This window comes from Delphinapterus leucas, chromosome 2 (assembly GCF_059928025.1).
Source record: "Delphinapterus leucas isolate spDelLeu-1000000601 "Yukka" chromosome 2, BTC_Dleu_Yukka2, whole genome shotgun sequence".
Classification (NCBI taxonomy): domain Eukaryota; kingdom Metazoa; phylum Chordata; class Mammalia; order Artiodactyla; family Monodontidae; genus Delphinapterus; species Delphinapterus leucas.
The window spans coordinates 91355279-91370799 of record NC_143130.1 but is presented as its reverse complement, the minus strand read 5'-3'; the positions used below and the strand labels follow the sequence as shown (position 1 = coordinate 91370799).

Sequence of the window (15521 nt, the reverse complement as noted above, 5' to 3'; positions counted from 1 at the left end):
TTATACAGCAGGTTCTTATTAGTTATCTGTGTTATAGATATTAGTGTATATATGTCAATCCCAATCTCCCAATTCATCCCACCACCACCAACGCCCCCCCCTCAACGTTCCCCCCTGGTGTCCATACGTTTGTTGTCTACATCTGTGTCTCTATTTCCACCTTGCAAACCGGTTAATCTGTACCATTTTTTAGGTTCAACATATACGAAAAATATGGAATGCTTCACGAATTTGCGTGTCATCCTTGCGCAGGGGCCATGCTAATCTTCTCTGTATTGTTCCAATTTTAGTATATGTGCTGCCGAAGTGAGCACTGCTGCTTTATTTTCTTCTGCCAGTTTATTCATTTATATACATATATAAATATATATATATACTAATTTCTGTCAAATTCTGTTCATAAGGAAATCTTTATGATCAGCGTTTTCAGGTTACCCCAAGAGCCTCACAAAAGATACTGAATTTTATGATGCAAATTACACTGATACTTCCTAAAGAGTTCTGTGTTCTGTCTTTGTAATGGAGTCTTTAGATTTCTTTAGACCTGCATCCCACTTAGAAGTCCCTGACTATACTGAGCAAGTTCAATGACTCTTTCCTAGAGTCAACCAAATAAAAATAAAATTTATTTTTCTATAATAAATGGTAGATCAGGATTTTTCTCCCTCTTTTCCCTGTACCTTATGCTTCTAACAAGGAGGCACATCTCCAGTGTTTTCTACCTTGATACCTTGCTGTTTCCACTGAGAATGTGTCACACCCCAGTTATATGTTACCTTCTCCAGGAAGAGTTCTCTTTTTGTCCAGCAGAATTGATCTCTTCATTCTCTAAACTTATAACTCTCTTGTAGCCCTTATCATATTATTTTAAATTTTATTACACATCTGATCTTCCCAGCTTAAGGATAAATTACTTGAGGCTAGGGAACATGCTAATCTCATCTTTGAGTCCACCACAGCTCATAAGGCAATGTCCAAAAAAGGTAGGGAGTAAATATTTGTCAGGAAAGAACAAGTGAATTGTCGTTTTCCTAAAGACAGTAATGAAGCCAATTTTGTACTGTTTGTGTAAAATATTGGATAAGGTTGTCGAGATTGTTACACACAGAATCTTTTCCTTTTTTAGTGAGGCCATTAACATGGAGAAAAGGACTATGCAGACAATTATGAAAGATATATCTTAAGATAAGTAGTTAGAAAGGTTTTCAAGGTTTTAAAAAGTATGTTTCACAAGGAACCAGAATTTAAAATATTATTTAGTTCTTTTTCTATGTGATTCTTAAATCCCACAGTGGATTCGCCACTGATAAGCACTCGCTCTTGCTCTCTTTCTTTTTTAATCCTTCAGTTTCTAAGGTAACTTTTAATATCTTGGCATCATTCCATGGTCTTTGGTGTGCTGGTACTTTTCTTATAAGGCCCATTTTGAGACTATGCCTTTTGGTGATTTCAGAATAGAAACAGATATAAACAGTGCACCTTCCCCATTGAATGTCATAATAGTTTTCAACACAGAGGTGTATTGCTCATCATTCTAGTGATTCAAAATCCTACTTTTCCTAGGGTAGAAAGAATATAGAGCCACAAATACCCTTCCTTTAAATTTAACTGTTTATCATAATGTCTTCTAATGAAACATTTTCTGAATGGTTTGACGCAGGTGTCTGTGCTGGTTGTGGGGCGGGTGGGGGGTGGGGGTTACAAAGAATGAGATGAATGTGAGAGTTCAGGGACGGGCACAAAGCAATAATTGACATTTGACTGTTGTGGCAGAGCCTTTACCAATATCCAATCTGCGGTTCCTCAGTCTTAGGGAAACAAAACACTACTGTGCTTCACCGAACCATTATCTTGCTTCCTGCAAGAGCTGAGTATAGCCTGAATCTTTTTCATGGTTCTCTATTCTACATTGAACAACACATAGCAGAATGTATTGTCAGTAAAGCCAGTAAGCTCTGATCCTAGCTGGGTATACCACATTTTTCCCCTCTGCATTACTTACAACTTCTCCTTGAACAAATTTAGCTGTACCATTTCAGGAAACAGAGGTTGACCAAAATCCTCAAGCACCTCTGGTTAAGAGGGATTTTCACTGCAATGCATACGCATAATACTTCCAAGCATTCTGTATGGTGAGAGTGAAATTTGAGAAATGTATATCCAAATAGTATGCACAAATTGTGTCTATATGATATATAAGTACCTCATCAACTTGTGAACAACTAGTAGGAAAAAATGTAAAGAAATAATAATAGGATATTATGAGAACTGGAAGAACTGTAGAGAAAAGCATATCTCAGTCTCTCATTTTGAAGATGAGAAAACTGAAGTCCAAATGGGTTAATTGATTTTCTCAGTATCATTTAGCCATTAAGTGACAAAGCAAGGACTCCTGACTCCTGGTCCAGTGCTCTCCTCCATCATACCATTGCGTTCATATAAGGAAGAACTAGCTGCAAATGGATTCTCTGGTGCTTATTCAGATGTTTCTTGCACAAACTTAGAAGCTTTCAGCTCTATCCCATCTTCCACTGAGATGCCCCATTCCATCACTGGGTAGGTCTTACTGTCTAATATTCTTATCATTCTCAAAATCTAGTTTCCTGTAACTTCCACCCATTGGACCTGGTTCTTCTCCTTAGGGCCACACACATGGAACCTGTTTCTTCTTTCCAGTTGCAGTAGTTCAGCTATTCAAAGACAACTGAAGTTCCTTGTCCCCACATCCCAAGCCTTCCTATAATTTTCTTTTCCATGATAAGCATTCTCAGTTCTATTAGTCCTTCACATGGAGAAAATAGAGAAAAGGTTTTTTTACCCCACAGCGTAATTGGTCGACATTTCCCCCCTTATTTTTAATTTTATATTTTGTGTTTAATTTTTACAAATCACGGTGAACAATTCTCATGGCTCAGTTTTCCAACCTCTCCCTTGCCCTAGTCCCTTCTGATCTTTTTTGAGGTTGAAATTTAAGATTAGGAGTCCACTGTTATTTGGCAGAGGAAAGGCAACTTGGGATTTACCATTGAATGAGAAGATTTCCTTTTCCCTGTGAGTTTTCAGTTAGCCTGTCTCCTCTCCACTGAAGAGCGGGTAGGGGTGAATCAGTGGGATGATGCCAGAAGTGATACAGGCACATAATAGTTATGCTTAGAAGTGGCTGCCTGCCACTCTGCACAGAGGAGACTTGTGTGGTCAGCAAAAGGCCTTGCAGTTCACATCATGTCTCTATTGCTGGCAGCATAAGTACAGGAAGAAAAAAAAAGTGAAAAGTGGGCTTATTTAACAGCTTTAATCTGCCTAAAATGTGTGTTTCCAGCCCTAGGGGACACAATCTTTCAAGAATTTGTAAAATTGTTCCAACGAATTCATCAGATTTTTTTGCATATTATTTGAAACCAACTTAGGAGAAGATTTAGGAGGCCAGGAAGGAATTTTTGAATTCATGTGATTAAAGATGGCAAGGGTTTAGGATTTTCCTTCTTGGGCATCAGACTGTAACTTTGTATACCAAATTTCCATGTTTTAAAACTCTGTTCTCTCTCTCTTTCTTGGTGTTCAAGTTAGGGGAGGAAGAGTAAGAGGCTGAGGGGCTGGAGAAGGAAATGGGGGCAGAAATGAGGGGGAAGTAGTTGTAGATCGCAAGTAATGAAGCAGTGATTCCAAAAACCAAACTGCCAATCAATTAAATATAGATAAGAGGACTGAGATTCTGAAATGTTAAAACAAAAATTAAAAAGAAAATAGTAGATGCTGATCATAACGTTACCACCTCAAAAATTTCTATTATAGCTGTTGTTTTCCTTTTGTTTCTAGATAAAAATGAAAAGCTTTATGTCTTGATTGCAACTGATATTGCCTAAGAAAGATATTCAGGAATCAAAGAGCAGAGGTGGAAAATTATTCAGATTAGATAATTGTCAGAATAAAGACTGTGTGTATGTGCATGTGTGAAAGGGAAAAGTTTCAGGAATGCATCTACCATTGTAGTCTTTTTAGAGACAGACATCTGCTCTAGCTCCTTAGTTTTGGTATATCCTGTAACCTTCCCTTCCATTTGCTTTACCTGTCAGGACTATGCTTACCTGCTTAAATAGCTTTTAAACCAGCTCTGAGAAGGAAAAAAAAAGGACTCAATGCACTTGACAGTGTGGTTGGAGAACTGCTCTCTTAAATCCAGCAGGGCTTTCTTGTGATTTACATTGCAGGTCAGTGTGCATCAGACCTTCGCTCTAGGAGGGCATGTGAATTAGAAGGCCATGTTTTCCCAGTGCAGAAATTATAATTACAAAAACAATTTCTGGGGCAAGATTTTGCTCTTTTCAATTGGTCTTCCAAGTCTCTGTTTACAGTATTTCTTAGTTAAAAGTGACATTCTACTCTGGATACCATTGAGGAGGAAGGAAAACCGTAGAATATCAGAGCTCCAAATGGGGACAGCCTAACCCAGAGGGAAATTCTGAGAAACAGTGGGAGTTGGCAGCCTGCTCAGTCCTTGTTGGTTTTTCCTATTGTACCAAGTTCTCTTCTTTTGGTCTCTCTGTCTATGTTCCTTTTCTTTTCTCCCCTCCCCACCCTTCTTACTGTTCATTTGAGAGAGACAGGCAGAGAAGAGGAAGAAGGTGGGAAAAAAGAATATGAACCTAAATCCTTTAGGGAGGATCATCCTAAAAGTAAAAGGAAAATTGATGCCAACAAATGTCATTAAGTACCTCCTAGGTTTCCATCCAGTTCCAGATAAAGTAGGCAAGGGTCCCTTCTCTCCCCATAGAGAAGAACAGAAGAACTCAACAGTCTAGAAGACTATATGATTATCTAATAAACATTTTAAAATATAATAACTGCCTCAGAAGACATGTAGGAGCATATTTGAGATGCTGGGAAAGTCAGAAAAATTGGAGCCTAGATTTGAAGGATCAGTTCACCAAGGTACATGCTGTGGAAAGGTAAAGAGGGGAGAAGGGGACAAAAAATCTTTACCAAGGTGTGATCATAAGATGTGAGAGCTGCACCATGCCTTCATCTCTCATTTCACAGAAGGATAAAGAGAAACTGAACAAAGTTTCTATTAAAATTCAAGTGCAGATGTATAGGTGAGGCATCCATTAATCAGGAAATTCATCCATCTGTCAGGCCTATCCACACATCCATTTATCTCTTCCTCTCCCCCTTCATCGGTCCCAGTCTTCCATCCCTCCTGAAGGACCCAGAGTTTGTTAGGCGAGCCAACTCCCTTCTCAGTCCACTGCTCGTTTATAATAACGCCCCAAACCATTTTATTTTATTTGTGAATGAGAATAGGATCAAACCTCAATTGTTTATAGGCATGGAGGGGAATAGAGACGTTGATTATGCCAAAAGGGCAGATAATCTTCAAATCCCTTCTATTAGAATGTGAAAAGATTTTAATGCTTAGATAAAATGGGGGCTGTGCATGACATTTTGATAAAACACTCCAAAACAAAAACAAATAAAAACCCAAAACCCCAGAACACCAAGACAGCCACCCAGTGAGAAGACCAGAGGAAACTGAGAAATACTTGAATATGTACATAGCCATTTGCTGTATTTACATAGTTATATCAGAGACTGATACCTTTCCACCCTCCAAAGCTATTAGCAATGCCATCAGCTGACTCAACACAAAAGATGATTTTGGTGGGGAATCCTCTCCACAATTATCCGTAGTAGGAAGGCACGTCATTACAAAGTTTACTAATATATTACAAACTAACTAAATACATTTAAACTCAGTTTAAAAGAAGCTCCATATTTCTGTAGACGTCAGGAATTTTTAGAAAACCATTTCCCCAGAGTCCCGCAATCTACTCTATGCCAGGGCTCTGAGTTTTCCCTGTAGGCAAATGATGCTATTCTCCAAACTCTTCATTTGACTCTTGAAAGATTGTGTGGCCACTACATGTGAAAGGGAGCCTTCCCAGCCGTATCCTTGAACAAAATAATGTCAGTGGCCTTGGTTGGTTAGTAGTTACTTTTTCTGTGGAGAATGATCACCATGACCCATGGAAAAGCAGTTATGGATGCTATTATATAATCACCATTTATTTCTTGGCCTTTTTTGGTTCATAATCTGTCCTTTTCTGCATAGTAACTTTGGTCTCCCCACCCCCAGTTTATTTGTAGAGAAGTATTTTTGAAAGTAATAAAGTGACAGCATACAGGTTTATAGCTTTTTACTATAACTGCTTCCTCGTGATGATCCCCATATAAACAGGGGAACTTACTATGGTCTGTTGGGGAGGAGGGAAAGGAATGGACTGGAATGATAGGACATATGCCTCCTATTCCTTAATCCTCCAGAAACTTTCCGAGTCATCTGGTGAAAGGATCATCTTTATATATTCCACTTTCCTGGTTTCCGAAATGGGTAGGAGACCACCTGGCTGTAATTGATTTCCTGGGCAGAAGTGGTAATGTGTGAATGAGGCTCTTTCAACACCCACATGGGTGGAGGTCTGGATTTCATCAGTCTCACAGGAGAGCTGTGTACTCCATGAGTCAGGGCCCTCAGTGGGAATCACGGCTATAGCTGCTTTATGCATAGGAGCAGTAAAGTATTTTATGAGATTATTTTAATGTTTTAAATATAAATTTAGGGTGCCCATTGCCCGGGAGTAGAGAGTTAACTCTTCTGACCTGTACAGCTCTGCGAAGACAGAAGACAAGAGAGACTTCACTCTTGTATTTAAGAACAGTTTTAGTTCTGATTATACTTGGTCTGCCATAATAACTTTTTTAAATTTTTTTATTAATTTTTATTGGAGTATGATTGCTTTACAATGTTGTGTTAGCCTCCACTGCACAACAAAATGAATCAGCCATACACGTACAGATTGCCATAATACATTTTATAGAATTTATCATGTCATCTCTTTGGATCTTAGAAAGTCAGATGCATATCTTCTCTCCTCCCTGGACTGGACATTCTTGAGAGTAAGAGCTATATTTCCTATGGCACCTAGCACAGTGCTAGATGTGTGTATATCTGACATCTGCTTGATATTTATTGAATCATCAAGCTCCTTAACCTCTCTGTACCTCAGTTTCCTCATCTATAATAGTGATTTCATAAGGGTTGTCGTGAGAATCAAATGACCTAATACATGTGCATTTCTTAGAATAATGGCTGGCACGTAGTGGGCAATTGATATTTACCTGGAATATGGAAAGTGTGTATTGGTGGGGGGGGTTCCCTCTTTCCTCGCCTCTCTGGGAATGAAGCAAAATGAGCATGAAAACTTAAGCTTCTGAGAGGAAGAAGCTATGCAGTTAGTAGACATATTTATTATATATGTAGCTGAAAATTATCATAAAAATTCAAATACTTAGTTTATGCCAACTGAAAAAAATATCTTCCTAGGGATTAGTACCTACTTTACAGAATGAAAGTATAAAAAGAGTAAAAGAAAAAAAAATGATAATCACATTTCTTGTTAGGTTATAATAGCTTTTCATTCAGAGATTCTTTTTTACAATTTGCTTCAGTCTTATGACAAATTTGCAAGGTATATTGTGAGACTTAGCACAGTTTGGAGGCGATCAAATAGAGCTGGGGGAGGAAAAAAATAAAAGCTCTAAGCAGATTCTAATGTGGTTGGACTAAAAGACACAGAGCAGTGCTGGATTGCACTCACACCCACCGACAATGCTTGGTATGATCTGGGCCCAAAGAGGATTTCAGAAGTGCTGTGTTTGGCATGGTCATGGTCCTTCAGGCTGAGAGGTTCTTTTTTTTCCTTCCTAGCCTCCTAAACAAGGATATAAATTTTCCAGAATGTTCATTCTGCCAGTAAAATAATGTGACACAACTACCCATATCAGGCAAGTGCATCCTGCTCATCAGTGAAGGGATTCTAAAACTTAATGAATCCTTAAGTCCACTAATGATGTCTGGATGTTACTGAAGCTGTTATCCTAGATTGCTTCTGACATTTGTGTCTTCATATCAGAGTACCAGCATTCTTCAATTTCCCCTAGTACACTCTGAGCTTGCTTAGCAGATAAGTATAAGTCTCTGTGAGCAACTTACATTTACAGAACTTTTTAGACCTGCACTGTTCAATATGTTAGCCATTAGCCATCATGTGCCCATTTTAAATTAAAATTAAGGAAAATTTAAAGCTGTTTCTTTGTCATACTAGCCACATTTCAAGTCCTCAATAGTCATATGTGTCTAGCAGCTACCATATTGGGACAACACAAATTTGAAACATATCTGTTATTACAGAAAGTTCTGTTGGATGGTGCTGCACTAGACTACAGGTATAAAGCAAGAAAATTTACCAGTTTCCAATAAAGAGCAAGTATATCCTGTTTGAAGAAAATCCAACCTGTGAAAGTGTAGGCTTACAAAAAGAATAATTTAGGAAGATTTCATTCTCCTCAAATGGCAGTTCATAATAGGTTCTATTCAGCTACCATCACTGATTTTGAAGTGTTTATGAATCCTTAATTACATTTAGACAGCAGTTAAAAAATAAATTAATATAAAATAAAGTAAAATGTAAGGCTTTAATGAAGTACAAAGTCATAAGAAACTATGAAGCTGGAAAATTTTATCAGGCTTGTGGAGTGGATATTTGAAATATATATCCACATATATATTTGAAACCAGCCAACCTGGATTTGGGTCTTAACTTTGCCTCTTGCCAAATGGTGGCCTCCTTGGGCAAAAACAGGCAAAACTCACCCCACATAGGAGCTTGGTAACTATTAGGCCCTTTCCCAGTTCCTCTCTTCTTCCTCACCTCGTCCTCAGGGTCTTCTTTTGCCTTCTTTCTCCATTGCATCCTGGAGCCTGGAGCGTGGTACTTTCACCCCAGCCACTCTGTGTTTCAGGATCTAGCTGTGCTGGCCAGATAAACTCCTCTTTCTTTCTGTGACATCCCCCTGACCAGTCACCCTTTCAGATAATACCATGCTTTCATTCAGTCAAAATCTGCATCTCCCCTTGGAAAGGAGCAGCAGCAGTGAGAAGCTCACAACCCATGGCAGGGCACTGATGGAGAAATTTGGGGCAGCTTTATTCCTTGAGTTGGATCAAAAGGAGTAAAGAGCATTAAAGTAGAAAGCAGAAGATCTGGGTGTAAGTCTCAGTGCTGACAATGATTTCTGCAAATCCTATATCTCATGGTAAAATTCCTCATTTATAAAATGGAAAGATTGGACTAGAAAGTCTCTTGTTGCTCCTTTCCATTCAAACTTCAGTAAGAACCACTAACTGCCTCCCAGCTAGACTGGCAACTTTGTGAAGGCAGGGACTTGGGCTGCCTGTTCCCGGCTGTATCTCTCAGGGTCCAGCACAGTGCCGGTCACTTAGTAGCTGCCCAGGGCATATCTGTGGGATGAGTGGATGGCAGAGGTAACCTGCCTCCCTTGTATGTGCTTTTCTGCTGGATCCAGTGTCTCTATCATCCACTACCTTCACTCTGCTCAGCCTCTTGCACCCTTCTATTTCTGGTATCATCACTGCTGTACCTTTTCTTTTTAGAAAGTCTCAGGAGCTCTCTTGCATTACACCATCATTTTTGATTTCTCCATATAGCTGTGGCTAGAAAACAAACTGTGCTGTGTAATTATCCTTGTAACACTCTCCTCGAAGACTTCCAATTTAATAGAATTACCAAGATTTAAAAACATTAAAACAAAAATGAGCTTGTTAGAGTAAATTTGGCTTCATAAATGTGTTCCCCTTTTATTACAAAACATTGATTTCTGTGGTCACCTCCTCTGAATTATTGAAAGCTGAGTGGACTGTCTTAATTGGCAAGGAGAAATGTCAGCAAGCAACCACCATGGAAACCAAAGAGGGAATACACAGGATGAAGAAGAAACAAAGAGGAATGGGGGACAAAGCTGGCTACATAGTCAAGTGGAAATCATCATGAGGAAACAGATACACGCCTGCCTTGGTGAAGCTGTTGGAATATTAATACTAGTCTGGGAAAGGAGTGGATAAATAGTATGCTGAAGGGTCAGTATAAATATGAAGCCTCATGATTCCATAGCAAGAATAGGAATTCTTGTTTCCCAGGCAGGAAAATCTTTCTTCTTGATATTGGAATCTGGCCTTGGCCTAACAAAGACTGACCAGCAGAACTGCCCTGGGGTCTCACTTCTCCCCCTTACCAGCATGATTTTAACCTCTGGATGTCCCCATCTGACACAGTCACTGATGCTTGCTGACCCCACTCCTCACTGGGCTCTTGTGTGGGTTTACCAGCCCCCCAAAAAATCTGCTTTAGGCTCTGAGCTTCTTGGAGATCATAGTAATCAGTGTGGAGAAAGCAGAGTGGCCCTCTCTGGAGCCTCCTAACCACCAGTTTGGAGAGGAGAGCAGTGGCTGTGGCCAACCATAATGAATTCCCCACAGGGGCTGGTCAGAGGAAGGGCGAGGGAGGGGGCAGCTGCAGGCCTCTGAGTTGCTGTTCCTAGTACACAGACATTTTCACCACTCGGAGAGGAGCCCCCTCCATACTGGAGAGCTGGCCAAGAGAGTGGCCAAGTTTCTTGAATTAGGGCCAGTGGGAACTTCCAGAGGTGATGACCTCATGCTGCTCATTTGCTCTGGGGGAAATATGCAGGCTCTCTCAGGTCAATGAGCAAATCCTTGGGAGCCTACTGACACGGGGTGACTTCTTTAGGAAACCTTCTGAACATTGCTGCCCTTCAATACCTGGATCAAATGCAATAGAAAAAGATCTCCAAACAAAGCAATAGCAACAATAGTCATAATAGCAGCCAATACATACATAACACTTACATTATCAGAAACTGTTGTATGAACTTTTATATGTGTTTACTCAGTTTATCCTCACAAAAACTTTATAAGATAGGCACTCTTATTGTTCTGTTTTACAGATGAAAAATCTAAGGCGTAAGAAGGTAACCTGTCCAAGACCATAGAGATAGTAAATGTCAGTAATGGTGGTATCTGAAATTTGAACCTAAGCATTTGGCTTCAGCATATGGATTCTTAGCCACTACTAAGAACATGCCCCTAAAATTGAACATCCATTAAATACCTATTATGGGCCTAGCATAAAGTATGCCTTATGGGGGTCTATGAATTTGAGTTCACTTCTGAGGTAGGATAGGGTGGAGGAATACATGCCCCCATTCAGCACTGGGTAAATAACTTGCTGGGTCCCTTTTTAAGAAATTGTGAAGAAGTTCCAGATTTTGACATTAAGTCATGGAGCATTAAACCAAACATGGGATCCTTCTGAAAGAGGAACAGGTGGCATCCTATGAAGCTGGCCCTGTCCCCAACTCCTAGAAAAAAAAAAAAAACAAAAACAAGACCTAGAGTACAAAGCAAATAACAGAGTATTTGTAAAAAGAAAATGGAGTGAATGTGCTTAAGGTGAAATCTGTGAGAAAGATAGCTTGCAGTCAAAAAGTGGAGGGCACACCTACAAAATTAAGACATTACTTCCCAGTAAGGAGTCAGGAGCCAGGTTCGGGTGAGCATGATGGCTCATTGCGTTGAATCCCCCGCCCCTTAGCTGTGTCATTCAGTTACACTTGTTCTGAACCAAAATGTTCCTAAGTCCTAGCCAGGTAGGTGTGGAATATTTTCATACCTTTGGAGCTGCAAGTCAAAACCAGCTGTGACTGAATCTGTGTGTGACAGGAGCCCAGCTGTATTATATTATCTCAGCTTCAAAATGACCACAGCCTGCATAACTGTCTCATAATCAGTCATTCTATAGATGCGAGAGACCAGAGAAGAAAAGGTCTAAAGGGGATTTTTAGTTCAAATAAGCTAGCTCCAGGGGTATGCTCAGGGTCAACATGCAAGTTGCTGGGGAAGTAGCAGCATAATTATCATTATTTATAGCCCTACATGGCAAATGTGGAATTTTATACAGTGGCTGTAATTTGTTTTCTATGTAACCAACACAAAATAGAGCAGGCAGCAGGCCACCTCCCCACTCCAGGGCCTCCCTTATAGCTCCTCTTCCAGTACCTTCCCTACCTTAAGTGTCACACCTACTTCCTGTCCCCCTCCATCCCCTCCTGCCCTCCCCATCTTGTACCTGGGTCCAGGACACAAATGATCTTGGCCATCTCAGAACAGTCTTGCTTCGGTCTGTGTGCTCGGGGCTGCATCTCAAATAGGCTCTGGGCACATCTGGCTGCACAAGTAGGAGTGCCACACTCCAAAGTGCAAAAACGAAACCACAAAAGATCAAAAGAAAAGCATCATAGGCAAGAAATTATCCTTATCTTTATCTCCACAGAATCCGTCAAGTACAAGCATCTAAGAGGTGGCAAGCAGTAAGGTAACAAATGGGAAGCCAGGGGCAATTAAAAGCAGCCACTAATCATTTGCCTTTCAGCTGGCCTGGTAGGGCCTAAAAGGCTCCAAGTGGGCATCCCACAGACAGAGCCTCTATTAGGAACAGACTCCAGCAAAATAGACAACCTGCTAATCATCATGCCTCAAGATGACAGCCTGGCTAAGCAAAGTTAAAACAGGAAAGCCAATTTCATTCATACATTGCACACTGTTAGAATTGATTTCTCCCTTGCATAGGATATTCAGTCTTGAAGTATGGCTAATCTTCACCTCCTGCACCTGCAACTGTGCCCAGGGACTCCTGCAGGTAGCTAACCCCACTGAAGCCCAAAGAACTACACCGTGGCAATATAACATCTGGGAATATCTCTTCCTCTACTAGGAATTTGTGTCCAACATCAGCATCTAATCTCTTGACTGGGTCAAGTGTCCATTTATTTATGATAAAACTAGCCTGCCCATGCTTGAACAAATTCAGACATAGTATTAGAAACAGAATCCACCAAGATTTTTCTGGAGCATATTTCATTTAGATATTTAGAGTATGACCTGGGTCAGTTAGGAGCTGACTACCCTCTTTATAGTATCAGTGTTTTATTCAAACTGGGATATAACTGATTACAAATGGTAAAGAAGGTTTGGACTTAAGGTCAAAATCCTGTCACTCTGATCTCGGTTATTCATATATAGCCATATGCTACAGCTTTTAGTGCATTTGTACCATATGCATTCATATTTATAAATATTTTATTATCAGTAATAGGCAGTTGTGTTAGTTGTTCAGGGGATGTACTGTATGATTTCACGAGCCATTCATATTTGTAATTTTTGTGGATGGTGCCCTCTGGAGTTGTGCAGTTAAAAACCTGCATGGTCATATGTGACAGCTCTGGGTACATCTGTTCTATGGGGACAAAAGCATTAATCTATTCAATAACATAGAGTAAGAATACAGAAATGATGGTTCAGTCCCTGCCTATCAAAAAGAACTGTGACAAAGTCAAATATGTAAAGACAGAAAAATTACACTGAAATAAAAAATGCCCTAAGACTGTATTTCTGGTATGTACAGAGTACTGTTGGGAAACGTAGAAGAGAGTTATTAACTCTACTTGAAGGAATCAAGGGGGACTTCACAGAGGAGATGACATTAGACTGTGGTCTTGAGGGATGAGTAGATATAGAGTGAATAAAGAATTTCAGGCAGAGGAATCCTTGTGTGAAAAGACATAAGATACCAAAGTGTGCAGCTTTTAGAGGCAAGAAATTCTTTAGTACTAGGAAACAATGGGGAAAGTGGGTACAGGCAAGAAGGGGTGTAATGGAAGATACAGTTAGAAAGGTGGGCCTTTCACAAAGGCCCAGATCACAAAGGCCCCTTGTTCAACTGTTTGGACATCTAAGATAAAATTTTATCAATAAATGAATTCAGTACTGACTGCTTGGCCAGTTAAGCTCCAATCAGAAAAAAAATGACAGCCAATAAGACTTTGTCTTGCCTGTAGAGGCAGCAAAGTAGTAAGAGCATGGGCTCTGGAATAGGAATGCATGGGCCAACCCTCATAGTTCTTTAACGTCTGTACACATCAGTTTCATTAGCTGTTAAAGGGGATTCATAATAGTATCTGCCTCATAGAGTCGGTGTGGGTTTTACATGAGATAATCTATGATGTAATTCACTTGCCAGAGTGTCTGGTATTTACTAATTCACAATAACTGTTGGTGGATCTTCTTATACTGCTGCTACTTTTCTTCCTGCTCTTGCCCTCCCCCTCCTTCTCTTCTTCTAATTATATGATTAACTATCATTATTACTGCTAATTTCATGGAGCCTACAGTCCAGATTGTCTCCTTAATCCTGCTCTGACTAGATTATAAATAACTAGTTTAGTTTGGGTGGACAGCAAAGCTCAGGTCATCTGAATATCTGCTTACTGTTAACAGCACTAAAAATGGAAGAAAATCAGGTAAATCTTAAGTATTTTTTTCTTCTCACATCAAATAACACATTTTAAAGCTCTACTGTCTTCTAGCATACTCAACTATGGGACATATGAACTGTTTACAGTTCATTGTTTTACCTTAGTTTTTTTCCCCTAAACTATAGCAAAAATCAGTTTAAATTATTTTAAAAGAAATTTCTGGAAAGGAGAACCCTTAGTCTTGGATTTTGCCATTATGATTACTTTCCCCTTCCCCTTCTACACACACTTACAGAGAAAGAGAGGGAGGGAGGAAGGGAGAGAGAGAAGGAGAGATGGATTGATTAATACCATTGGCTTCTTTATTAAGTAATACTACAACCCCTGTATTTAAGCTGACAACACAGGCATCTCTTTAACATTTTAATTAAATAATGTTGGAGCAAGCCTTTCTGTTTTTCTGATGACAAAGCTTGGCTCATAGTCAAAAGCTCTCAGTTTAGCTTTGACAAGATGAGGACACTTCTGAGAGACCAAGGACCCCCTGTAGCTTAATGCTCCCTATTTCTTTTCATAAGAACATTTGGTGTGTGACAAGAACATAATGTTTGCGCCCAACCAAAAATGGTAGAGGGACAAGCCTTTTACCAGCCTTTCAGATCTCTTTCCAAGGGTGCACTTACAAGTTCATCTTTCATTTTTAGATACCAGTGTTCATAACCCTAAAACCATTGCAAGAGTGACCTCTAAGATATGGCAAGCCAACAGCATTGTGCCAGGCTCCCCAACCTTGGCAAGCCCTGAGCAGCTGGCCATACAGTGACTCAGCAAGCGCCTTGAGGGATGTGACAGAGGCAGCTCCACTAGCTGGTGATCAGAAAGCCTTGAGTCTCCTAGCCATGAAATCATTCATAAGTCTGACTCTCCAACACCATCATTAAGGCGAAAAAGTAGGTTTGTCTGACCCCTCACATACCTACTTCACACCCATAGACTACCGTTTTGGGTGTCTTTTCCCTTTTAACAGGGGAAATAGGGAAACTGGCCTTTACTGCACTATATTTTAGGCAACTAGTAGGAGTTTCATAAATGCTGCCCTGATCCTTGCGTTAATTGATAGACCTTTCCATTTTCATTTTAACAGTTACATAGCTTGAAGCTCAGAGTTCATACCAGAGTAACAGAGTAAGAATTGGAGCCCAGATTCATCTGATCAAAAGTCTTCTACTGGGCTTCCCTGGTGGCACAGTGGTTGAGAGTCCGCCTGCCGATGC

At 40.0% G+C, this 15521-nt stretch overlaps 1 non-coding gene across 1 annotated transcript; it reads right to left on the bottom strand.

Moving 5' to 3' along the window:
- Window positions 1-207: 207 nt before the first annotated feature.
- On the bottom strand, window positions 208-314 carry LOC115803500 (U6 spliceosomal RNA). The gene has a single exon (XR_004024241.1). It is a non-coding gene; the product is annotated as a U6 spliceosomal RNA (small nuclear RNA).
- Between the last annotated feature and the right edge of the window lie 15207 nt (window positions 315-15521).